General features: G+C 46.2%; 2 non-coding genes across 2 annotated transcripts; both read right to left on the bottom strand.

The window, feature by feature from the left end:
• Window positions 1–7094: 7094 nt before the first annotated feature.
• TRNAL-CAA (transfer RNA leucine (anticodon CAA)) lies at window positions 7095–7177 on the bottom strand. The gene has a single exon. It is a non-coding gene; the product is annotated as a tRNA-Leu (tRNA).
• Window positions 7178–10336: 3159 nt separating this feature from the next.
• TRNAL-CAG (transfer RNA leucine (anticodon CAG)) lies at window positions 10337–10419 on the bottom strand. The gene has a single exon. It is a non-coding gene; the product is annotated as a tRNA-Leu (tRNA).
• Between the last annotated feature and the right edge of the window lie 15026 nt (window positions 10420–25445).

Below are 25445 nucleotides of genomic sequence, written 5' to 3'. Positions count from 1 at the left end.
TTTCCTGTATGACAGAATGATGTCATGGTCTTAATGGAATTAAACCACCAGATGGACTAAAGTTGTGGACCCGACTGGTTTTTCACAACACTTAATTCCATTAAAGATCTACTGACATGGCGGGCAACAAGACGCTGGTGGTCACACCATTCTGCGCCGACCCGCAAGCCTCAGATGGCGGATTGCAACTGAAGCACTGGCTCATAACGTTGGAGAATCATTTCGCTGAGCCTGAGACCGAGCCGATGGCTGTCGCGAAGCTAGCAACGCTTCACTCCAAAATCGACTACAAGGTGTACAATAGCATCGCACACTCGCGATTGCGGAGCTCAGATGATTGTACATAAAGGAAAAGAGCCCGGTGTATGCTCGGCACTTGCTCCTAATGCGACGCCAGCAACCCAACGAGCCGATGGATCACTATGCCCTGGAGCTCCGGCAACTCTTGCTGGACAGCACCCAGGAGCCACGGACTCACGAGCAGGCTCAGGATGACCTTCTCTTAGACGCCTATGTCGCTGGGGTCTCCTCTCAGGACCTAAGGCTCAAACTCCTGGAGAAGACCGACCTGACCTTCGCTGCGGCACTCGAGCAAGGAAAGGTACACACTGAAGCGCGGTTGCAGTCGAACGTCTATGATCGCACGCGCCTCTTGGCGGGAACCTCGCTCCACGCACGGCGGGAGAGTGCTACCGCCGAGGGAGCGGAACTGCTCGCGGAACTCCAGGATACTCCGGAGGAGGATCCGGTCCTGATGGCTGCCACAACGGCCAGACCCAAGGCCTTACGCGGAGCCACCTGCTATTTCTGTGGGGGACAACGTCATTCCTGGGCCGTGTGTCCGGCTCGGGATGCCATATGCCATTTGTGCTCGCAAAAGGGGCACTACGCGAAAGTGTGCCGGAAAACCACACGCGGCTCGTGGCCACGCGCAACCTTGAATGGGCTCATTGCGGAGCCTACGTGCCGAGCTCGGAACACGGCGCCTTACCCGGCTTTGAAGGACAGGGCCCCTCTTTGCGGGCCCCTGGTCGCTCAATCGACCTTGGCGAGAGTCACCGAACAGCCACAACAGTCTCATCCTCGATCGGGCATGGCACATGCGTCCTTGACCAGACTCCGGGCCACGCGAGGGGCTTTGGAGCCTCGCCAAGCCCCAGCGGTACATTCTCGTCATGTCTCTCAAGAGCGTACGGCGTCCACTGGCGGCGACACGAGTTCGGTACCAACTACGTTGGCCCTCACCCTTCAAACGGCGATTTCGAATACTACGGAGGCCTATACCTGTCAAAATCGTCAAACGGCGATTTCGAATACTACGGAGGCCCATACACATCAAATGGCGATTTTGAATCGCAAAACACCGGAATGCATGGGAAAGCTCTCTGATGGCTTTAATGGATTCCCCATGGACAACGAATGCTCCGGCAACGACCGCAAAACTGCAGATTGCATGGGAACACACCCTGACAACTTATACGAGACTCCACGGGCACCCTCTGATGCCCAGAAAACTGCCGCTGGCATAGGATCCGCCCGCGAGGCGAGGCCGACCCACTCGGGAGGTTCGGTCCCACTCCCAGCAGGCTCGTCCGGCCTGGCTCAAGCCCTTATTCCCCTCATGGTCAAAGGCCATTGTGTGCGGGCCTTGGTGGATACAGGGTCTACGGATAGTTTTATCGACCAGCGACTAGTGCACAGGCATGGTTGGCAGGTCTTGAGGTCTACGAGACGGATCTTCATGGCTTCCCAGGGACTTCGACTCAGCACGAAGGGGGAATGCCGATTGAAACTCGTGATAAAGGGACGGGTTTTCCCAGATGTACACCTTATGGTCTTACCTGCTTTATGTGCTGATATTCTGTTAGGACACGTTTTTCTTCAGCGACATGGACGTCTGGAAATGGAGTTTGGTGGGCCTGACATGCTTGTTGTGGGGGCTGACACGGTTGCTTTGTGTGCCCTAGCGAAAATGGAAATCCAGCCGCTTTTGCTGTTCCCCAATCTAACCTCCGACTGTACCCCTGTCGCAGTAAAATCACGGCGCTACTCTCGAGCAGACATGCAATTCATTGTGGACGAAACGGCTCAGCTCTTGAAAGACGGTATCATAGAACCTAGCCAGTCGCCGTGGCGAGCCCAGGTCTTGGTGGTGCGAAGCGATGCACACCGCAGACGCATGGTAATCGACTATTCCCAAATGATTAACCACTTTACACAGCTGGATGCCTACCCCCTTCCGGGGATGGACACGCTGGTGCGACAGGTGGCCCAGTACTCGGTCTACAGCACTCTCGATCTCCGTAGTGCGTACCATCAGATCCCCATCTCTAGGGCAGATCGTATCTATACCGCATTTGAGTCAGGGCAACGGTTGTACCAGTTTACTCGATTGCCTTTTGGGGTAACGAACGGGGTCACCTGTTTCCAGAGGGCCTTGGATGACCTCATTGTGAGGGAGAACTTAACCGATGTTTTCGTCTACCTAGACAATCTTACGGTTTGTGGGTATGACCAAGGGAACCATGATGCTAATCTGACGCGCTTCCTCGAGGTCGCGCAGAGGTATCACTTAACCATAAACGAGGATAAGTGTCAATACTCTCTACGCAAGATAGATCTTCTGGGGTACACCGTGACCCATGGCTCTGTTGCTCCGGATAAGGAGCGTCTGCGACCTTTGCTCGACATGGCCCCTCCCTGCGATCGGGCATCCCTGAAGCGCGCCCTCGGGCTATTCGCCCATTACTCCAAATGGGTCCAAAATTTCTCCGCGAAACTTCACCCCCTTGTGGCCTGCGACACATTCCCTCTGCATCCGGCCGCATTGGCGGCCTTTGGAGGCCTTAAGGCCGACATCGCCAGTGCCGCTGTGGCGACGATCGACGAGAGCGGATCTTTCGTCCTCGAAAGTGATGCCTCGGATCAGGCCATCGCGGCGACCCTCTCCCAAGGAGGGCGTCCGGTGGCTTTCTTTTCACGGACTCTTACCTCCGCTGAGCGGAGACATTCGTCTGTCGAAAAGGAAGCGTATGCGATCGTCGAGTCTATTCGGCGATGGCGCCCGTACTTACTCGGGCGATGTTTCCAAATCATCACGGACCAGCAAAGTGTTGCGTTCATGTACGACACATTACACGCCCAGCGCATTAAGAATGAGAAAATCACTCGCTGGCGTATAGAGCTTGCCGACTTCTGCTACACTATCAAATACCGCCCGGGGAAGGATAACCAGGCCGCCGACGCCTTATCGAGACCAGCTACGTGCGCGGGTATCGCCACTTTGGAGGGCCTACGCATGCTGCATGCCACTGCGGGGCATCCAGGCATAACGAGTTTCGCTCATCTTGTGCGGCGTGACAATCTACCATACTCGATTGATGATATCTGCCGTATCTGTCGCGACTGCGCTATATGCGCGGAAATCATACCGCGTTTCTATAACCCACCCATGGGGACTCTGGTTAGGGCTATGAGACCGTGGGAACGCTTGGCGATGGATTTCAAGGGCCCATTGCCAGTGTCGAGTAACTCTCGCTATCTGCTCACTATCGTCGATGAGTACTCGCGATTCCCCTTCACTTATACGTGCGTGGACATGACTGATGCCATGGTAATGCGATGCTTACAGGACTTGTTCTCTATGTTCGGGTACCCGGCCTATGTGCATACCAACCGGGGTGCGGTCTTCTTGTCTCAGGAGGTGCGAGGCTATCTGCTCCAAAATAACATCGCTTCTAGTTACACCACACCGTACAGACCCCAGGCGAATGGGCAGATCGAACGCTTCAACGGGATTATATGGAGGGCTGTCATGCTCAACCTCCGAACCCTCGGCCGGGGCCTCGATAAATGGGCTTGGTCACTACCTGCGGCGTTGAACGCGATCAGGGCTCTCCTGTGCACGGCCACCATCCAGACTCCCCACGAGCGACTTTTCCACCACCCCAGGAGCACGGGGTGTATATGGTCTTTACCCAGTTGGCTCGCTGAGCCCGGGCCGGCCTACCTCAAACAGGCGGTTCGCACGAGCAAGTACGACCCCTTAGTGGACAAAGTGCAGATACTCCAGGCTAATCCTGAGCATGCTCGTGTGATGACGGCTGATGGACGTGAGACCACTGTCTCCGTACATCATCTTGCCCCATGTGGGATCGCCGACCCTTGTAGGGAATCGGACGAACCGATCGAACCAATCTATGAGACTATGGACTCTTCCGACGCTCCCGTCGCTGAAAGTCTGCCGACCCTCCCCTCGCCGCATCTACCCGTGCCCGAAGGCTTGGTGGTACCCCCTTCATCACCTGACTCTGGTAGCTCCTCCGACGCTGGGGTCTCTAGGATACGTGATGCCATACCCGGGGAATTTCGGACGCATGCTGGCAGAGAAATTTTCCGCCCGGATCGGTACGGTTGGGTCGACTGATACCATGTTCCACACCCTGTTAATGCTGACGCTCGCTCGATTCTAGCCGCTCTGCAGTATAATTCTAATGGTGGGGAGAATGTAGTGAAATCGTATTCGTACTAATGCTGAACCCAGGTGATGATCGTTGCTCGCTGACACCGCTATGGGCGCGGCTATAAGACCCGCTGCGGTCGGTGCTCAGGGGGACTTCTCCTGTGACATGTTACATCTAGTGGACTTGCTAACGGTACGCCTGCATAGAATATTAAGCTTGCTTGCATTGAATGTTATGGATGGACCCATGTGATGCCAAACCTTATTCCTATTGCATTTCCTGTATTACAGAATGATGTCATGGTCTTAATGGAATTAAACCACCAGATGGACTAAAGTTGTGGACCCGACTGGTTTTTCACAACAACGCCGGCTTCTCCCACACGGCTTCGGGCGCAGTTTCGAACGCGGTTTCGAAATGCCGGAGTTACGGTAACGACGACGGCCATGACTATGAGGTTCACGCACCACGCTCAGCTCCTCCTCTACGACCGGAGGGGCGAGCCTACTCCAAGACCCTCCGAAGGCGCGGCTGCTTCGTCACCTTCGCGAGCACTAACGTTGGCGGAACGGCTGCTTCGTCACCTTCGCACGCGCTGACGTTAGCGGCACGGCCGCTTCGTCACACTCGCGCAACTACAACTACAACCGCAACTACTTCTCCGACCCTGCATCCTCGGGAGGCCCGCGAGGAACCTCAGCAGCCTCCCCCGAGGCCTTGACCAGCCCCTCGGTTGGCTCACCCGCTTTTCGCGTGCACCGGTCGAGCCTTCTCGGCACTGTACCCATGACCTGCAACCTCGGGAGGCCCGCGAGGAACCTCGGCAGCCTCCCCCGAGGACTTGCCCAGCCCCTCGGTCGCCTCGGCCTATGCATAGGCCCATGGAGTGCATTCTGGGGGGACGTATGTGGCGGTTACCTTATGTGCAGGTAACCGCATGTGGCGGTTACCTTATTTGGGCATAATACACGTGCACGGGCCTGTTGGACTTGTGGTTGTGCGGACATAGACGCACGCGCGGTTGCCGGAGCCACGCCCTCCGAAGAGGGCTTTTGGCTTTATATAAGCGTGCCGACTTCCATTCGAGTTGAGTGTGCTGGATCTTGCTGTTACAATAAACCATCTTCGAACCCTACGAATGGCCACGTATCGCCTTCCGCGACTCCTAAAACACACTCAATAAATAAATGGAATGATTTTAATCGCACTCACACATAGAACGTGTGTCACACTGAAGCTCGTAACACGCATTCTGTTAACACATTTCGATTTGCCGTCAGGTCACAATGATTTATGTGGTGACGTCAGGCGACAAACAAAGGGGGCGTGGTCAGTAAATAAAATGTGTGGCATTTTGTTTCGATATTATTAATTATTTTTGTTGTATTATTTTTATTGTTATTGTTATTATATCGACCTCAGGTTCGACGGGAGTTTACAGTTCCACCATGGGTCTGTCGGTACACCATCCACACAAATTGAAATTGTTTTTTTACAGCGTCGCCCAGAGAGCAAAGCCGTCAAGAACAGTTTGTCCGTCCGTATGTCCGCTCAAGCATATACCAATCAGAGCTGAGGATCTGGTCACATGACAGGGCAGGGCGGGGCGGGGCGGGGGGCGGATCCAGAGGGGTGTATGGGGTGCATACCCTTGCCCCCTTCGATCCAGGATGAGGGTGCAGGGGGTGCGCATTCCCCCCCTCCCCTCCCTACCCCTCTGGATTTTTGATCAATTATAACTATAACCTCTGAATATCCCGGGACGGCCCTCGTGTCGATTATTTTGAACAAGGAACGTTTCAGGCGGCTCACCAACGCTCAGAGGTTTTAAATCACTTTTGCTTCATTATAAAACACTCCAAGTGCGACGGTAAAAACCAAACTTTCATCACATAAATCCACCGTCCAAAGCGAAATAATCAGCAGCAGCCACTTCAACGGATATGACGCGAAGATGACGACGTACCGATGACGCAACACATGGGTGGAGCATGAATTGAATATGTGATGAGGAAAACATGGGTGGAGCATGATATGCATGAGGCAAACATGGGCGGAGCATAAATATACAGCATTTAATGCCTCCAGCTTTATATGATGTCGGTGATATTGTGGCCGATATTATTAGTTCGGTTTAATCAAGACCCAGAAACGTGTTGCGTAATTTTTGAACTGCGCCATATATGCGTTTCCCAATCGGCCCATTGCCGGATTTGTTAAAGCCCATTCCATGGGAAAGTCTGGAAAACTGTTCTTTGCGTGATGGACTGACGGACCGACAGACTGACAGACAGAGGGACGGAGTGCAAACCTCCAGTCCCCCACGGTGCACAACGGTCTGGGACTAATAACCATGTACAGGTTTTTATGAACAAAATGTTTATTAGCACAGGGAGAGCGAAAACTTACTGTCTGAATAAACCATAACGAAATACAGCTTGCACTATTATTATCAGACAATGGTTGTTTGTCCGTGTTCTATTCGTTTAAAATGCTGAGCGTCAAGCAAGGAAGCAGCACAAACTCTTTTAAACTTGCTTGGGCTGATTCAGCCAGGACTCCAAACACTGACCTCGCACACTCAGAGAGGACACTCCAACCACGACGTCATTGAGAGTGTCAAAACAATCATGTCAGGAGTGGGATTCGAACCCACGCCTCCAGGGGAGACTGCGACCTGAACGCAGCGCCTTACACCGCTCGGCCACCCTGATTACATAGTCTCATAAAGCGTCAGAATTATGGAAAGCATAATTATTCAGAGTAGAGTGAAAATTATTTTGATAAAGACAAGTTACACACCCGCAGCACACCCAAACGACTAATTATAAAAAGAAGACGCCATGCAGAGCAGGACACTTGCAAAATCCACCCCCACCGCCCCCAAAAAGGTTGCCATTGATCCATCAAATTGTCCATTTCATCAAGATTAAAATTGACGATCTTGATCAAAGCTCGGGTTAACAGGGTGTGAAGTGACGATTTTTCAGATGAAAATTGATGATTTTAGAGATTTGACCCTGAGTTTACCTTTGACCTTTTGACCTCAAAAATAGTTGGTTTTCCAATTTAGTGACTCAATGTGCAAATGTTCTTCAATTTCCTCAAATTCTTTGGGATGAACGATGACGTCTCGAGGTTGTTAAAAATAATAATCATGTCAGGAGTGGGATTTGACACCCACGCCTCCAGAAGAGACTGCGACCTGAACGCAGCACCTCAGACTGCTCGGCCATCCTGACACCATGTCATTACAACATCCTGACTCCTTGTCATCACAACATCCTGACTCCTTGTCATCACAACATCCTGACTCCTTGTCATCACAACATCCTGACTCCTTGTCATCACAACATCCTGACTCCTTGTCATCACAACATCCTGACTCCTTGTCATCACAACATCCTGACTCCTTGTCATCACAACATCCTGACTCCTTGTCATCACAACATCCTGACTCCTTGTCATCACAACATCCTGACTCCTTGTCATCACAACATCCTGACTCCTTGTCATCACAGCATCCTGACTCCTTGTCATCACAGCATCCTGACTCCTTGTCATCACAGCATCCTGACTCCTTGTCATCACAACATCCTGTTGATTCAAAAAAAATTTCAAAAGGATAGAGAAAAATACATTCATGTTGTTTACAGAGAAACAAGTTTAACATCACTTTGACCAGATGATGCATGTTCAGCATTGTTTGGAAATAATCTTTCAAAATAAAGAAAACAATGTTGGAAAATTCACAAAAAAATTCAAAATGGTTGCTGTTGTTGCTGCTGTTATTTGAATTCTTGTTGGGGGTCGATTTTTGAAATGTGCAACCATTGGCTGGACAGCTGCCGGACCACACCCACATCTAACGCTTGACTCCACCCACCATAGTGCCAAGACGAAGTGAAGTGGTCGCCATCTTGTTTCGTGCAGGGATGAGTGCATTCGGCCAACACAGGCCTCTGATGATTATGGACTGCCCAGCTTTGCTTCATCACGTTTCCATTGGCTTTGTGTCGAGTGTTAAATTATTAGTTCGGTTTAATCAAGACCCAGAAACGTGTTACGTCATTTTTGAACGGCGCATTAAATGCGTTTCCCAATCGGTCCATTGCCGGATTTTTTTAAGCCCATTCCATCACGCTGAATGACAAAGTGAACAAGCATTCTGAGTATTGCGATGCAATGCATGTCCCCTCCCGGCATTGGGTGGCACTGTCACAGAAGACAGTATTATGAATTGCCGCACTCAAATTATAGTCTGGAAAACTGTTGGAGAAATCCCCAAAGTTCAAAGTGCCATAACTTTGTCAAAAATGATCGAAACGTCGTGAAGTTCGAACATGATCTCCAAATTATCATGAGGAAACCATCTACCAAGTTTGAAATCATAAGCATTAAGAGTATAGGAAAAAAGTGCAGAAAGCTGTTCCTTGCGTGACGGACTGATGGGCCGACAGACTGAGAGACGGAGGGACGGAGTGCAAACCTCCAGTCCCCTACGGTGTGCACCGGTCGGGGACTAATAACCATGTACAGGTTTTTATGAACAAAATGTTTATTAGCACAGAGAGAGCGGGAGAGCGAAAACTTACTGACTGAACAAAGCATAAAGCAATACAGGTTGCACTATTATTACCAGCCAATGGTTGTTTGTCCGTGCTCCATTCTTTTTAAAATGCTGAGCGTCAAGCAAGGAAGCAGCACAAACTCTTTCAATCTTGCTTGGGCTGACTCAGCCAGGACTCAAAACACTGACCTCGCACACTCAGAGGAGACACTCCAACGACAACGTCATTGAGAGTGTCAAAACAATCAGGTCAGGAGTGGGATTGCGAACCCACGCCTCCATAGGAGACTGTGACCTTAATGCAGCACCTTAGACCGCTCGGCCACCCTGACTACATAGTCTCATTAAGCGTCAGAATTATGGAAAGTATAATTATTCAGAGTAGAGTGAAAATTATTTTGAGAACGACAAGTTACACACCCGCAGCAGACCCAAACGACTAATTTTAAAAAGAAGACACCATGCAGAGCACGATACTTGCAAAATCCACCCCCACCGCCCCAAAAAAGGTTGCCATTGATCCATCAAATTGTCCATTTCATCAAGATAAAAATTGACGATCTTGATCAAAGCTCGGGTGAACAGGATGTAAAGTGACGATTTTTCAGATGAAAATTGATGATTTTAGAGGTTTGAACTTGAGTTTAGCTTTGGCCTTTTGACCTCAAAAATAGTTGGTTTTCCAATTTAGTGACTCAATGTGTAAATGTTCTTCAATTTCTTCAAAGTCTTTGGGATGAACGATGACGTCTCGAGGTTGTTAAAAAAAATAATCATGTCAGGAGTGGGATTCGAACACCATGCCTCCAGAGGAGACTGCAACCTCAACGCAGTGGCTTGGACCGCTTGGCCATCCTGACTTTCTAGTCTCAGGAAATGTCAGAATTATGGAAAGTATAATTATTCATCGTGGAGTGAAAATTATTTTGAGAAAGACAAGGTGCACACCCGCAGCAGACACAAACGACTAATTATAAAAAGAAGACGTCAGGCAGAGCACGACACTTGCAAAAGCCACCCCCACCGCCCCAAAAAGGTTGCAATTGATCCATCAAATTGTCCATTTCATCAACATTAAAATTGACGATCTTGATCAAAGCTCGGATTAACAGGATGTGAAGCGATGATTTTTCAGATGAAAATTGATGATTTTAGAGGTTTGACCTTGAGTTTACCTTTGACCTTTTGACCTCAAAAATAGTTGGTTTTCCAATTTAATGAGTCAATGTGCAAATGTTCTTCAATTTCCTCAAGGTCTTTGGGATGAACGATGACGTCTCGAGGTTGTTAAAAATAATAATCATGTCAGGAGTGGGATTTGAACCCATGCCTCTAGAAAAGACTGCGACCTGAACGCAGGGCCTTAGACCACTCGGCCATCCTGACACTGTGTCATCACACCATCCTGACTCCTTGTCATCACAACATCCTGTTGACTTATGCTACACACCCAGCTGTTTTCAAAAGATTATGTCATCCATCTTCGCTGGCATCCCAGGCATGTCCTTGTACTTAAATGACAAAGTGGTACATGGACCCAACACCTCAGTACATGATGAACACTTGGTCCAAGTGCTCCAGAAACTTGCTCAGCACAACTTAACACTGAATGGCAACAAATGTGTTTTTGCGGTACCCAAAATAGAGTTTGTGGAATTTAAGCTGTCACCTCACAGGATTTCCCCTCTCCAGTCCAATGTGGAAGTGTTTCACCGCATCCCTGAGCCTCAGTCTGTTTCTCAGCTGGCCTCCTTCCTGGACATGGCGGCCTACGACACCCGGTTCTTGCCACAGTACTCAGCCATCACTGCACCATTATGTCAGCTTCTTCGGAAGGAAACCTCCTGGAATTGGACCCCATCCTGTCAAGCAGCCATATACAGGTTGAAAGCTCAGCTCACTACAGCCCCTCTTCTTGCTCATTTTGACATCAACAGTGCCACATTGGTCACTTGTGATGCTTCGACAACGGCGTTGGGGGCTATTTTGTCCCAGGTGCAGGGTGGCGTGGAGAAACCCATCGCTTTTGCATCCCGTGCCTTGAGTCCCATGGAGCAAAAATATTCTGAGAGAGAGAGAGAGAGAGAGAGAGAGAGGCAGAGAGAGAGGCAGAGAGAGGCAGAGAGAGAGGCAGAGAGAGAGAGGCAGAGAGAGAGAGAGGCAGAGAGAGAGAGGCAGAGAGAGAGAGGCAGAGAGAGAGAGGCAGAGAGAGAGAGGCAGAGAGAGAGAGGCAGAGAGAGTGGGGCAGAGAGAGGGGCAGAGAGAGAGGGGCAGAGAGAGAGAGGCAGAGAGAGAGGCAGAGACTTTTGAAGCTCTTTTATTATAAAGGTAAGAAACCCATACAAGTCATGCAAATAATAAAGTCACCACAATTCAAAACATGTGCAGCCAAACAACAACAATAAAAACACCAAACACTAAAATAAAAAACTTAACAAACCATGATCAAGTTTACAAAACCCACCCTTTGCACACCATTTTTCCACAAAGGTTTGTAAATCATCTTTCATTTGGAAAAAAGAAAATTCCATGCGTAACCTTGCCATGACTAGAGCCTTAAACACAATTACCACATCACATAAAATATCAGCATTTGCCAGGAGCTTTGCTTTTCTTGTTTTGTAGATTGCTAATTTTCCAATAGAAATTAAGAAATTAGCAAGAGCAGTCTCAGAGCGTTTTTTATAACTAAGTGGTGTTCCAAAGATAAAAACATGTGTAGAAAAAGAAAAGTTCATACGATTAAAAAAAGTTGATAAAAAACCAAAGAAGGGAAAGAGTCTTGCACAATCTACGTAAGCATGGAAAAGGTCTTCAGAAATCATACAAAAGGGGCATTCCACTGAATTATCCTCATTAAAACGATGTAATAAAACATTGGAGGGCAACACCATATGGGCGAGTCTCCAAGCAATATCACCAGTCCTTTTAACAATCGGTGAAACATACATTGCAGACCATTGCGGATGGGAGGGAGACCCAGAAGGCAGTTTCTCTTTCCATCGAGCCCCAAAAGAAAGAGGCTGTAACGAGGGAAACCGAACTGAGATACACAAACGATACAGTCTCTTTTTATCCTTGCTGGAAAGTGGCGATGAGGATAGCAAGATAGATGTTGTGGTGCTATCAGCTGGCAGGCTAGAGCTAGCACAGATCTGTGGTGGTGTACGGTGGTCACCATTGTTGGCGGTTGAGCTCAGGCCCAGGTGCCTAAAAACACACAGGATTTCCTGTAGGACCTTGGCTACGCTCCTCAAAGATCTGATGCCAGTTCTTACTTGAAGATGTCCTGCGGAGAACCAACTGTTCCTGTTACAGTCACGAAGGTCCCGAGTCGTTTTCACGCCAGCACTCACAAAACGTTGCACAAAGGCACGTGAGCGAGGAATAGCAGGAAAGAGGGCATTGTAGAAAAGGGGTTCCCGGAGGAACCTTTGGCATGCAAAGGAGAGAGGCAGAGAGAGGCAGAGAGAGAGGCAGAGAGAGAGGCAGAGGCATTGGCCTGTGTATTGGCATGCAAACGCTGGCATCTGTACCTGTACGGTCAGCCTTTTACACTCTGAACAGATCACAAGGCACTCACGGCTTTGATGTCCACATCAGGCACAGGAAACAAGCCACTCTGATTGTACTGGTGGTCGGACCGACTCCAGCAGTACAATTTCCAGCTTCAGTCCACACCTGGACGTCACAATACCGTGGCGGACCACTTATCCAGATCAGTTATGGATGCTCACACTTGTTCTGAACAAGAAGACACAGAGCAGGATGTAATACAACTGTTGCATGGACCCCAACATGATGTGGTATCCCTTCCCGAGCTCGAGCAGGCATCTAAGGAGGACTCTCTTCTCAGTACCCTGTGCTCCTATATTACAGAGGGATGGCTGGCCAGAGTAGCAGACGAACTGATACCGTTTTCTCCGGTGAAAGACGAGCTATCCTGTTGGAACGATTTTTGTGTGGCACGAGAACGCCGCACAGTGGTGCCAAGTATGCTGCGAGCACAAGTGTTGAGTGTGGCTCAGGAGGGTCACTTGGGCGTGGTTAAGGTAAAGCAACGTTGCCGTGACCTGGTGTGGTGGCCCAGCATCGACCATGGCATTGAAACATTGGTAAAGGATGGTACAGCTTGTTTCATCAGTGGCAAAGCTGGACAGCCCATATCGCCTCCATTGCAGCCAGTTCTCTGGCTGACTAACCCTTGGGAACGCCTACAACGAGACATTTGTGGAGAAATTTGTGATGTCCCTCACCATCAGCGCTATCTGGTGGTCGCATACAATTTACATTCAAAGTGGCTTGAGTTTGTTCCTGTGGGATCAGTTACCTCCCAGAACATTATCCACATCCTGGACACACTGATAGCTCGTTGTGGGGTGCCACAGGTCATTACCACAGATAATGGCCTCCGGTTCATTTCAGCTGAGTTCACCACGTATCTTAGCGTCAATGGAATTAAACATATCCGCACGGCCGTGTATCACCCACAGGCCAATGGAGGGGTGGAAAGGTTTAACGAAACCCTCAAGAATGGAATTCCAGCACACCTAGCTCAAGGTTGTGCATTTAAAACAGCCCTACGAAAGACCCTCAAGAACTACAGGGCAATTAAGCACACCACCACAGGTGCCTCACCAGCAATGTTAATGACATAATGTGAGTTATTGCTGCCGATGCACAGGCTTCGACCCATGGGGTCTTGCTTCCCCTCACCTACTGCCAGCATTGCAGTAAAGCTGAGCCAGCAGCACATGAAGCAACACTTTGACGGAGTGCACAGATCAAAGCTTCGTGCGATACAGGTTCATCATTGGGTCAGAGTTAAATATCCTCATCGGAAAAACAACATGCAATCATTCTGGTCCTCCACACCTCTTGTGAGCCGACAGCTTGGACCAGTGAATTCCCAGCTTCAGGATGGGTCTCGGTGGCACGCCAGCAGACGAAGGAAAGTGGCTGCCCCTGTGACCCAGCCTTCCAGCCAGGTGGGAGTTGGTATGTGCCCCACCAATACAGGTGATACGGCTGATATAGAAGAAGGACTTGAACCTTTGGGGGTACTGCCACGACCTCGGAAAGCCCGCCAGCACCCCAGTCGTTTTCAGGATTTTGTGAACTCATTCCATACCTGCACTTTGCGGGAGAGGGGAGATAATGTTGTGTTCTTTCTTATGTGCTTGATTATTTCTGAGTTTGTGGTTGTTGTTGTTGTTGTTGGTGAATTTCCGGATGTTTAGGGATTGCTGGGAAGGGATGATGATTTAAGCGGGATGGGATTGTGGGAGAGATGGCCGGGGACGCCATCTTGACGGTGTCGGAAATATGTTTGTGGATCCGTTCCTCATTCATTCATTCATTCATTCATTCATATTCATTCATCCGTGCCTCAAGTAAATGCTCTTGTTCATAATGATCAGTGCCATTGTTTAGCATTTATTGAGTGACACACCATGACCCATGTGTGTGAATGGAGTGAGATTGACTGTGGTGTGGATCGTGTGAATAAATGGTGTACGCGAGATTGTGAGACGGCCAGTGTGTGTAAGTTGTGTGCACTTGTTTCCGAGGCAGCATGTAAGCATGCATGGTTTGGGGATGTACGACGGTGCGAGAGTGGGTGTGGTGAAAGATACGTGGCTGCATGTATGCATATGACGTCTGGAGGTTCCGTAGCATGAGCAGTGGATGTGGAGAACACTTAGGAAATCTGCCGAATGTCAATGCCATAAATTAAATCAATTGGCAGGCTATGGATGTGCCACCAAACTTTCCCACAGAGGGAGGCTTACAAGGGATTGAATATTGAGTGTGGAATTGGCTGAAAAGCTGGGATTCCAGAGAAATCGCTGCAGTTTGAATATGCTGGGCACCCGAGGAGAAGCTGCCTGCCTGTTCATGCCATGAAAGGATCGCCTGCCGAGATCAATTGTGTTGCCAGGTTTGGTGGTCTCAATCTGTGTCAGTAGTTGCTTAACATCCCATGAGGCCGCGAAGCTATCCATAGTACGGCGGCTTTCCAGGTCCAGAGGTCGGAGAGAGTCTGAGAAGTCCCACTTCTGAAGCACGCCAAACCTTATGTCTACAACAATATTTTCACTTTGCCTACATGGCAGTCAAACAAAATTGAAAATCATTCCAAACCGGAAAAGTACTGTTTATAATGACATCATAAAGGATACAAAGAACAGGCACAAATAACCAATGTAATGTGTTAGATAGAGTGATGCAATGGACACTGTGCAACGCAAGTAAATTCCAGAATATTTTTAAAATGAATTTTACAATCTTCGTTTTATTTATATTGAATTAAATAATTGAACACTGTCGAACACAAATCGTCTTCTTGTTGCTTCCGCTATACTCCAATGTAGTGATACTTGGACATGTTAAATAGGGGGTGAACAAGGGTGATGTATAAGACTGCTTCAATGACGCTTAATATCCGGAATTTTTCTTCTTAACAATCTTTAATTTCATTATTATATTCGAATTGAAGTGGACATTCCATGACGTAACATGTTATATGAGCTCTCTAGATGGTCCTCAATTTCATTTCTCTGCAAAAGCCTGACACTGATTTGTGCACAGGTGATGTCTTTCCTGTAAATATGGAAGGCAGACAACACGACAACGATTCATCTTTAACAGAAGATTCAAAATGTTCTTCTGCAAAGGAAGGTTCAGATGATATTCACATGACAAACGGAAGTGCTTCGTGTTTTGCAACTGGTGAGTGAAAATGTAAAACATTGACATATATATTTTATAATTAACATATACAAAACATATAATTTTTGGAAAAGAGTTAAATATTTTGTTTTTGAACGAAAAAAAGGAAATGTGTTCTTTGTTTCTGTAGAACAATCCAGAAGGAATATGGGACCAATAAGGTCCAGTCGCAGCTTGACATTGAAGAAGAAGCCTTTTCTGAAGAAGAAATCACGAGATCAAGACTCATTTCGAATAAAATGCAAGTGCATGTCTGATCCTCGCAACACCAAGATTAACATTAAATTAAACAAACATAAAAAGGCTCTGGAAAGGCGAAAACGTTACAAGTGTAATGTGTGCAGAATGGATTTTGCTTCAACGAGTAACATCAAAATGCACATGAGGATCCACACTGGAAAACGCCCCCACAAGTGCTCTGCCTGTGATAAAGGTTTCTCTCGAAAAGGTAATTTGAAATCACATATGAGGATCCATACAGGAGAGCAACCTCACAAATGCTCGATATGTGATAAAGGTTTCTCTCAAAACAGCAATTTGAAATTACATATGAGGATCCATACAGGAGAGCGACCTTACAGATGCTCGATATGTGATAAAGGTTTCTCTTGTAACAACAGTTTGAAATTACATATGAGGATCCATACAGGAGAGCGACCTCACAAATGCTCGATATGTGACAAATGTTTCTCTCAAAAACGCGATTTGAAATCACATATGAGGACCCATACAGGAGAGCAACCTTACCAATGCTCGATATGTGATAAAAGTTTCTCTCATAACAGCAATTTGAAATCACATATAAAGATCCATACAGGAGTACGACCTCACAAATGCTCGATATGTGATAAAGGTTTCTCTCATAACAGCAATTTGAAATCACATATAAAGATCCATACAGGAGAGCGACCTCACAAATGCTCGATATGTGACAAATGTTTCTCTAAAAAACGCGATTTGAAATCACATATGAGGATCCATACAGGAGAGCAGCCTTACCAATGTTCGATATGTGATAAAGGTTTCTCTCGTAGCGACAGTTAGAAATCACATATAAAGATCCATACAGGAGAACGACCTCACAAATGCGTGATATGTGAGAAAGGTTTCTCTCATAACAGCAATTTGAAATCACCTATAAAGATCCATACAGGAGAGCGACCGCACAAATGCTCGATATGTGACAAATGTTTCTCTCAAAAACGCGATTCCAAATCACATATGAGGATCCATACAGGAGAGCAACCTTACCAATGCTCGATATGTGATAAAGGTTTCTCTCAGAACAGCAATTTGAAATTACATATGAGGATCCATACAGGAGAGCAACCTTACCAATGTTCGATATGTGATAAAGGTTTCTCTTATAGCGACAGTTTGAAATCACATTTGAGGATCCACACAGGAGAGCGACCCCACAAATGCTCGATATGTGACAAAAATTTCTCTCAAAACATCAATTTGAAATTACATATGAGGATCCATACAGGAGATCGACCGCACAAATGCTCGATATGTGGTAAAGGTTTCTCTCATAACAGAAATTTTAAATTACATATGAGGATCCATACAGGAGATCGACCGCACAAATGCTCGATATGTGATAAAGGTTTCTCTCAAAAGGCAGTTTGAGATCACATGTGAAGATCCATACAGGAGAGCTGAAATCTGAAATACCAGGATATGGAAAATGAGGTAAATAGGATTTTAAAAATGACAGCTTAAAAAAATATTAAATTTCTTAATCTGGTTCTCCATATTCCCATAATAGAGAATTATTGAAAAATTGATGCCATAACCCCAAATGGTAACAGAACTTAATCTCTCAATCTGATTTTGGATCTCATTGTATTTCTTTCAGGGTTTTTCTTTGGTTTCCAGTTTTTAATTTCTGTTTCTGCACTTGCCATGTATCCAGCCAAGTTCCATTTGAGGTTTTTGATTGTGACGAGTGTTTAGGAATTTTGTTTTCTGTCTGATTTGGTTGTTTTTCTTGTCCCTTTTGGTTATGCCCAGATGGCATCTTTCCATGGCAGTTTGGACATCAATTGTTGCTCCATCTTTGCTGCAGTCCATGTGTGATTGATATGTGTGATGTGGGGAGAACACTCTTGTTGTAAAATTGTTAATCAGAAGAAGTCTCCTGCTTATGTTTTTCTTGAAGCCTAATTTTGTGAAGGGTTTCGCAATAAAGAGAGGTCCCAAAAGCACAAATGCACTGGCTGTGTTATTGGGCATTCTAGGGAAGATACCCGTCAATGAAGGGGGTTCGTAGATGTCTGACCTGAAGTGAGAAATTAACGTTGGAGTGTGTATTGGTAGAAACAAGAATTCAATGTAAATATTCAGTGAGCATATGTCACAATTGGTGGAGCTGGTAACCTCGACAACCTCATTCCATTCCATCAGTGAAGATTTCCAATCCGTGCTTGTTGTACCTCCGAAGTACTGCTTGATGGGTGTCGGGGGTCTAAGGGGTGGAAAGGGTTTGTAAGAGTGAAGGTGAAGTCAAGAAATTACCTCGGGTTCGTAAATAGATTAACTCGGGAGTGCACCACGGAAATAATGGGCCAAATGACGTCCTCATGACTGTTTAAAACCCCTATTCAGGTGCATTGTTGTAAAAAGTCTCATTGTGGAAGGTTTCGTTGTGATTCACCTTGGGAGCTCAAAGCAGTAAGGTCACAAACAAACACAAAAACTCACCTTATTGTGAGTGAGGTAGATGATGGAGGTTTACCCGTTGGCATGTGGTGGCTTGTAGATGGTGGCACGTGGGTTTGTGGCTGGCATTGTATATGAGGATCTACCCTCGTTCATGATGATGTATTTTGTGTGTATATTTGAAGGTGAATGTTTTGTAAAGTTAGCTAAGTGGTCACCTTTTTTCTACAAACAACTTTTTTTTACCCTTGAGAGTGATGTTAGATGAGCACCAAAATTACTTTTAAATCGATGTATTGGTTGTGTTTGTACTATTTTGGTTTTTGAATGATCAGCGCAATTGAGAGGTCACGTGACTCCTTCAGGAATCATGTTAAAGGGTTAAATGAAGAGTTCTTTTTCACATCTGAGTTACCAGTCCTGTGTCTAGAGGATGAGAGATTAGAATTAAATCGAGATGACATATATCTATCTGCACATCACAAGCTTAATTAAAACATTATCTGACATGGACATTGTTTTCAAGTGAGTTTATTCCACACCATAAGTGAAGTAAAACTCATGTTATCAACATCACACTATCTGCCATGTAAATTATCTTAAAATAACTTTATTTCAGAAACATTACTGGTAGCTACAATAATTTTACATAAGCTCAAGCATATTTTTTGTTGGTGTTGAGATTGTTTCTTTGTTGACTATGTTGGTAGTTATTCAACCTTCTTGGGGCAAAATATAGAAATCTCTTGGCGATCTTACTCTCGAACATGCAACATACACCTGACCATGTGAAAAGCAGGATAACTTCAGATGGAGGCCTGCAACTGTAAGGGTCTGTGCTTGTGCTTTATTTATAGAGATTGAAAAACAAACTTTTATTGGAAGTTGCAATCTCTCAAACAGAAATGGATAATTTGATGGGATCATTGGAATTCTTGGTATGAATACTTCTTCACCCTTATATTTCCCTGTTGTTATTGTGGCCTCTAAGACATGTGGCAGCATCTTCTTTATTCCCAATCTTGTCCCATTGCATCATCTTGGTGCATCGAGATTTTTCACTGGAATGATTGCAATACCAACTTTCAAGATTAAAATATGGTGTGGCATTCCTGGTGGTGTCAAAGACTTGAGAAACTCTGCGGGATATTGTGAAGCATCATCATCATTTGGTACAGTGTCTACTTACGTGACGCTTCTTTTCCTGGAATTTATTTTATCAGTTGTATATTTATCTTTTCTACATCAGAATTCTTGGGACCTAAGATTACCCTTACACAAAGCCAATCAATGTCTTGTAATATTGCTTAATAGTTGGGAAGACATTACTGTTAAGTTCTTCTTCATCTTTTACATTAATTCCACATCCATTTGCGATTGTAATTTGGTTGGAATTGGGAGCTAATGGAATATTGCCATCTTCAATATCAAGGAGTAATTTGGCAAAATTGCCAACATCCTCCTCCTCTTAAAGATGAACTCTCATATTCACTGTCAATGTAAATGACACAACTTTACCCCAAGGAGGAGATGCCTTCAGACTTCCTTGAATTTCATCTGCTTCAGTTCCTCTTGGTATAACGAAGAGAATTTGTCAGAAAACCCCAGAAAGAATCAGTGGAGTTCCTCCCATAGCATGACTACTTTCTTTTAAGTATTGGAGTGTATTATCGAATGCCTGAAGACTTTTTTTTGTGTGACGTAGTGCACTCGTCCCAGATGATAACATTGGATCTCTCAAGACATTGCCCTTTGCAGAGCCTTTGTCAATATTGCATGTTGGTGTCTCCTTATTTTGAGTGTTGAGTGATAGTTTGAATGTGGAATGAGCTGTCCTACCACCAGGCAAGAGAGTAGATGCAATTCCTGAAGATGCAACTGCCAGTGCAATATGCCCCTGTGATCTTACCTTTGCTAGGATTAACGTTAAAATGAAAGTTTTACCTGTACCACCAGGTGCATCTATGAAAAACAGTCATCTTTCATTACCATCAATAACCTCCATGATTTTCCTATTCATGGATGCTTGGCTATGCAAAAGCTTTTTCATTCTCCTGAACAAACTGTGCAAGTTCTTCTTTGTCATAATGTATCTCCTTTAACATTTCTCTCGTTAATTCACATGTTGTTATATGAGGTCTTTGAAGTCCATAATGATTCAGATCATGTCCTCTGAAATCCATAACTTTGTCTTCAATCATCATGAGAGCTTCATTGAAAATTTCATTACGATAAGTCATTTCTCAATCATGAGATTCTCTTTGAATTCTGTGTGAGGTATCCTCAGACAGGCTCTCTTTATGATAATTCCGTAGTTGTTGGGGTTCAGTTAGGGCACACTGTGTTATGAGAATGGCAAATAAATGTCGCAGTCGTCTAGGAGAGCGACTAATCACAGCTTCTTCAAGAGTTTGTTTCCAGTGTAGGTCATCTTCCAGTAAGCCATTTAATAAACAGGCCTCCTTGAAGGTATCACCAATCCTATCCCTGTATGTCTTCAAATCTTCAAAAGACTTTGGACCATGAAGAGTATGAAGTAACAGCCTCATATGGAAGACTTCACCCATATTTGGATGTATTGTGTGCACCCTTCCAAGGGCATATTTAGACTTTACCCCTGGATAACCTTCTACAGGATTGCCTTGAACTTTCCTTTTCCACTTTCTGCCACCAGCAGCCCAGGTGAAATATTTTGGAACCTCATTGTAAATGAGTGTCTGAGCAAAATTATCTTCTCTCCAAAGCAGGAAATAAGCTGTAAGAGTTATAATGTGGGCCTCTTGGGCTTTTTGTGCTGCAGTGCTTGAGTTATAATAAATCCCCTGATCATTTTCTCGATGAACTTGAAGTTTCTGAATGGTTGGATGATGCTCATGGATGGGAAAGCCAAAGATTCTCCAGAGTGCTTCATTTGTGCTTACATATCGAGCATTCTGATATGCATAGGTCTCATCATAGTGGTCTTGTCCATCTCTGCCTAATGAAAATACAGCCATATCTTGACCTTTATTTACATATTAACAGACATACTTTATGGATTTAACAGAATTGTAAAATTCTACATTGATGTAGGCATTGCACATTCTGGAGAGACATGGATTGTGTGGTATAATCCACCGATTGTCTACAACATGTTTAGCCATTAGCACCTAAATGCCACCAACAGCAACTTTCTCCTCAGGTACACAGGATATCAATCTCCATCCGATTGGGTTTCCAAGCGAAAATCTTTGAGGTAGTACTTGGTGCATTTCCAGCTCACATGCAAGGTGACTTTCTATTAATATGTCCACATGGTCCATGAACCATTTTGGTCAATATAATTTTATAGAGTGATGGATCTTCGTCTTTACTGGGGAACTCTGCACAAATTACAGCATCAATTTCATTGGGCATTATCTTCTCCTGTAGCCAAATCGATATACTGGCACGTGGCAATCCTCTCTTCTGCCATTCAAATGTTGTCATATGGCATCTTACTTTTCCAAATACGTGTTTTTTCTTGAGCAAATCCATAAAAGCAATGATTTTTTTGTCCAAAAACTCTTCTATTACATCACGACGCTCATCTATCTTTTGATTTGCCATAAGTGCTTTTTTAATCTCAGCCCACTGAGATTTGCAAGTGCATGTAATGAATAAATCAGGTTTTCCATCATTCCTCATGTAACACATTGCATCTTGTATTTTTTCATTCATGTACCTTGGTCCACCAATAAAGTTGGAGGGAAGAATTACTAATTTTACTTTTGTTGTTGGATCTTTGTCATTTCTAAATGCGTCACTTAGATTTTGGTAATCAGTTGCTCATAACTGAGCTTGATGGGTCCGAACAAATAATAATCTTTCCGATTCAATTTTAACCGACATATCAACTGCAAGTTACTAGAAAAGAGATGTGGATCTTCGTATTGTGTTGAATTCATGTTCTCTTTCCATAAATCTATACGAATAAAAATTCATAGCCAAAACCTTCCATGAAGTTTGAGTTCTAGTTTGTGGATTTACCTGGAAATACTGAAAGTGGTAGCCATCTTCCCCATTCCAAAACAGGAAAGGGTATTGAAGTGAGTCAAAGGCTCTGTGTGTTACGTTGATTATTTTCAGTCGGCTGTCTCTTTGCTCGATGACAATATCTCTTGTGCGATGCTCCTGACCAACCAATAATATCTCTACTTCATCTGTAATAGGAGCATTATATCTCCTTTCCTGTTCTCCAGCTGGGGTTTTATCAGCAGTGATAATTAATTTTAGTGATCTGAATTCATCTTTTCCATTGCAGACTTTATACTGGATACATAAGGATTATATTGGTGAAGCATTCTGTTACGTGGTCCCCTCGGTGAATACCTGGTCTCAGTGACCCCCGGACCGTGAGAGGAACTTCGCCAGAAAGCTGTATTATATATGCGCTTTCGCCACGCAAGCCATATGAATTTCACCCAAGAGACAACTGACGTTCAAGGATATATTTCAATGGTAATGATACCAAACAATTTCAATGACACAACCATCAACAATATTTCAATGACACAACCACGGAGATTTTCCCCGAACAATCAACAATACATAATCATCACCAATTCCCAATTCACAATCAATTCCCTATGACTAAGATGGCCATCTTATACATGTGTGTCCCGGTGAGTACTCACACCCCCTTTCGGTCTCTGCTCCTCACAATGTCTCTGGGCCCCTCCTGACCAAGATACTGCTACTGGTCGGCGTCTCCGCACTCAGGCGGTTGAACGAACCCCGGGTGGACGTTTCTCCACCGGGCAGGTATCGTACCAGGCACCGTGGCTGCAGCCCCTCGTGGCCACGCGGAGCGGGTACGGTAGAGCAAGCCAAACGCCACGCCGCTTGCAAGGCGCGTTAGGCCCCAACATGCGACCCGCACGCATCTGTTTGGACGGTGCTGCGAACGATTCCAGACGCGGGGTCGATGCACGGCCCCAAGTCAACTTGACGTCTCCACCGGGCAGGTTTCGGAACGCCGCTGTTTTCCACGCAGCGCAAGGTCGATTCCACCTTTTTGTCGGAGCGGGGCGAGAAAGACGAAACCTCCTTCTTTTTCCTCATGTCTTTTTTCTTCCATTTTCGGGCACTTCCGTTTCCGGCCACTTCCGTTTCCGGCCACTTGTTCCGAAGGGCTCCTGACCCTCCAATCACAACAACCCTTAATATAATACACACGGATAAGCAACCTGAATGGTAATTCACATACCTTCACATAAATATGTAACACTCCCCCCCTTCAAGAAAGAAAGTTTGAACCCAGCGAAAACTTTCTTTGCCGGCCAATTTGGAGAAACAAACCAGATAACTCAACCCCCCCCCCCACATTATCAGTTCCCCCCGGGCACAGTGATCACTTAAAAATAAAGCAACCACAATTTCACCACAACCCCTCCAGATTACTCCCTCTGGACTAAGTACCAACAACGACATTGTCCCTGCCAAATCAAACTCCATCTCATGACCCTCTGACTTTGACCGTCAGTTTCTTGGGAATGAAGGTTAAGGGGTTGATCAAAAATCCAAAGTTAAGCAACTCGATAGCACTTTTTCCGGGAGGCCAAGCCGAGTATTCACTACATGGATGCCTTTAGGAACGCGGAGTTCACGGTTAGTCCGTGCAGGAAAGTTCTCTACATGGGCGCCTTGAGGAACGTGGAGTTCACGGTTAGTCCGTGCATGAAAGTTCACTACATGGACGCCTTTAGGAACGGCGTTCACGGTTAATTCGTGTAGGAATCTTGGCTCGGCGGCTCCGCCGCCTTCAGTGCTTCAACTTCTCAGAACTTCCCTAATAATTAGGGTGGGACCACTGGTCCCTGTAGTCCCCTGAATAGCGGTCTCCTTCTCGGCCACCATTTTCCCAATCCTTCCTTCGGGAGCGGCCATAACTCAGGGAGCCTCCATAATAATATTGATTGCGGCCACCACCAAAACTACCGCCCAGTTGTCCTCTCCTGTAGCCCTCTCGACGCCGACGAAATGCCTTCCCTACTGTTATGGTCCGACCCTCCAACTCCTTGCCATTCCAATTCTTCTCTGCCTCTCTGGCGTCTTTTGTGCTGGCAAACGTGACAAAGCCGAACCCTCTTGACTGTTGCGTTTCCCAGTCTCTTACCAACTGCACTTCCACCAGCGGCCCATATCTGTTGAAGACAGAGGTCAGAACTTCTTCCTCTGTTTTGAAGTTCAGTCCCCCTACAAATAACTTGGCCCTTTTGTCGCCATCCCGAGCTGGTGTGGCGTTATTTTCCCTGCTGGGCTCTTTACCAACCCTCAGGTTACCATAAACTTGACCCCCGGCCAAATCATTCCCGATAACCACAGATACACCCTCTACAGGAAGCGTGGCTTGTAAACCGACGGTGACCGGTCCTGACACCAAATCGGACTCCAAATGGATGACATGAAGGGGAGCACTAACACCGCCCCCGATCCCCTGTAAACGAACACTATCCCCCGTTGCCGTCTCCTCGGACCATGGCAAAATGCCTTCAAGCATTAAAGATTGATGTGCCCCCGTGTCCCTCAATATCCTAACCGGTTTCCGGTTAGTCGAGGCTCCATCCCGTGACACAAACCCCTCTGAAATAAATGGTTGGTAACCCTTTTGATGGCGATTTCTCACAATGGCCATTGCGTTTGGAGTCGTAGTAGTCGGACTCCGCTCTGGGTCTTCGCTTTTCATGCGGTAACAACTGGACATCAAGTGTCCAGGTTTCTTGCAAAAAGCGCAAGTTGGCCCGGAGGAAAAACTCGTGGTCTGCCTCGGGCCCCCCGAACTATAAGTTTGTCTTGGGCCCTCATCCCTCCGATTTCGAACAGGTGGGGTATCATAGTTGTCCCCATAATCATCTCGAGGCCGCCGCCATGTATGGTCGTTCTCCGCACCTGCTGTTCCCCACCTCCCCTGCAGAGATCTAGGCGAGGAGTTAGGTTCGTGGACCCCTATTCGGTGGGTTAAGGCATAATCATCTGCCATGGTGGCTGCGTCCCAC

The sequence above is a fragment of the Myxine glutinosa genome, chromosome 1 (assembly GCF_964187855.1).
Source record: "Myxine glutinosa chromosome 1, kmMyxGlut1.1, whole genome shotgun sequence".
Lineage (NCBI taxonomy): Eukaryota > Metazoa > Chordata > Myxini > Myxiniformes > Myxinidae > Myxine > Myxine glutinosa.
The sequence above is the reverse complement of the archived record's forward strand: the minus strand, read 5'-3'. Positions and strand labels throughout refer to the sequence as shown.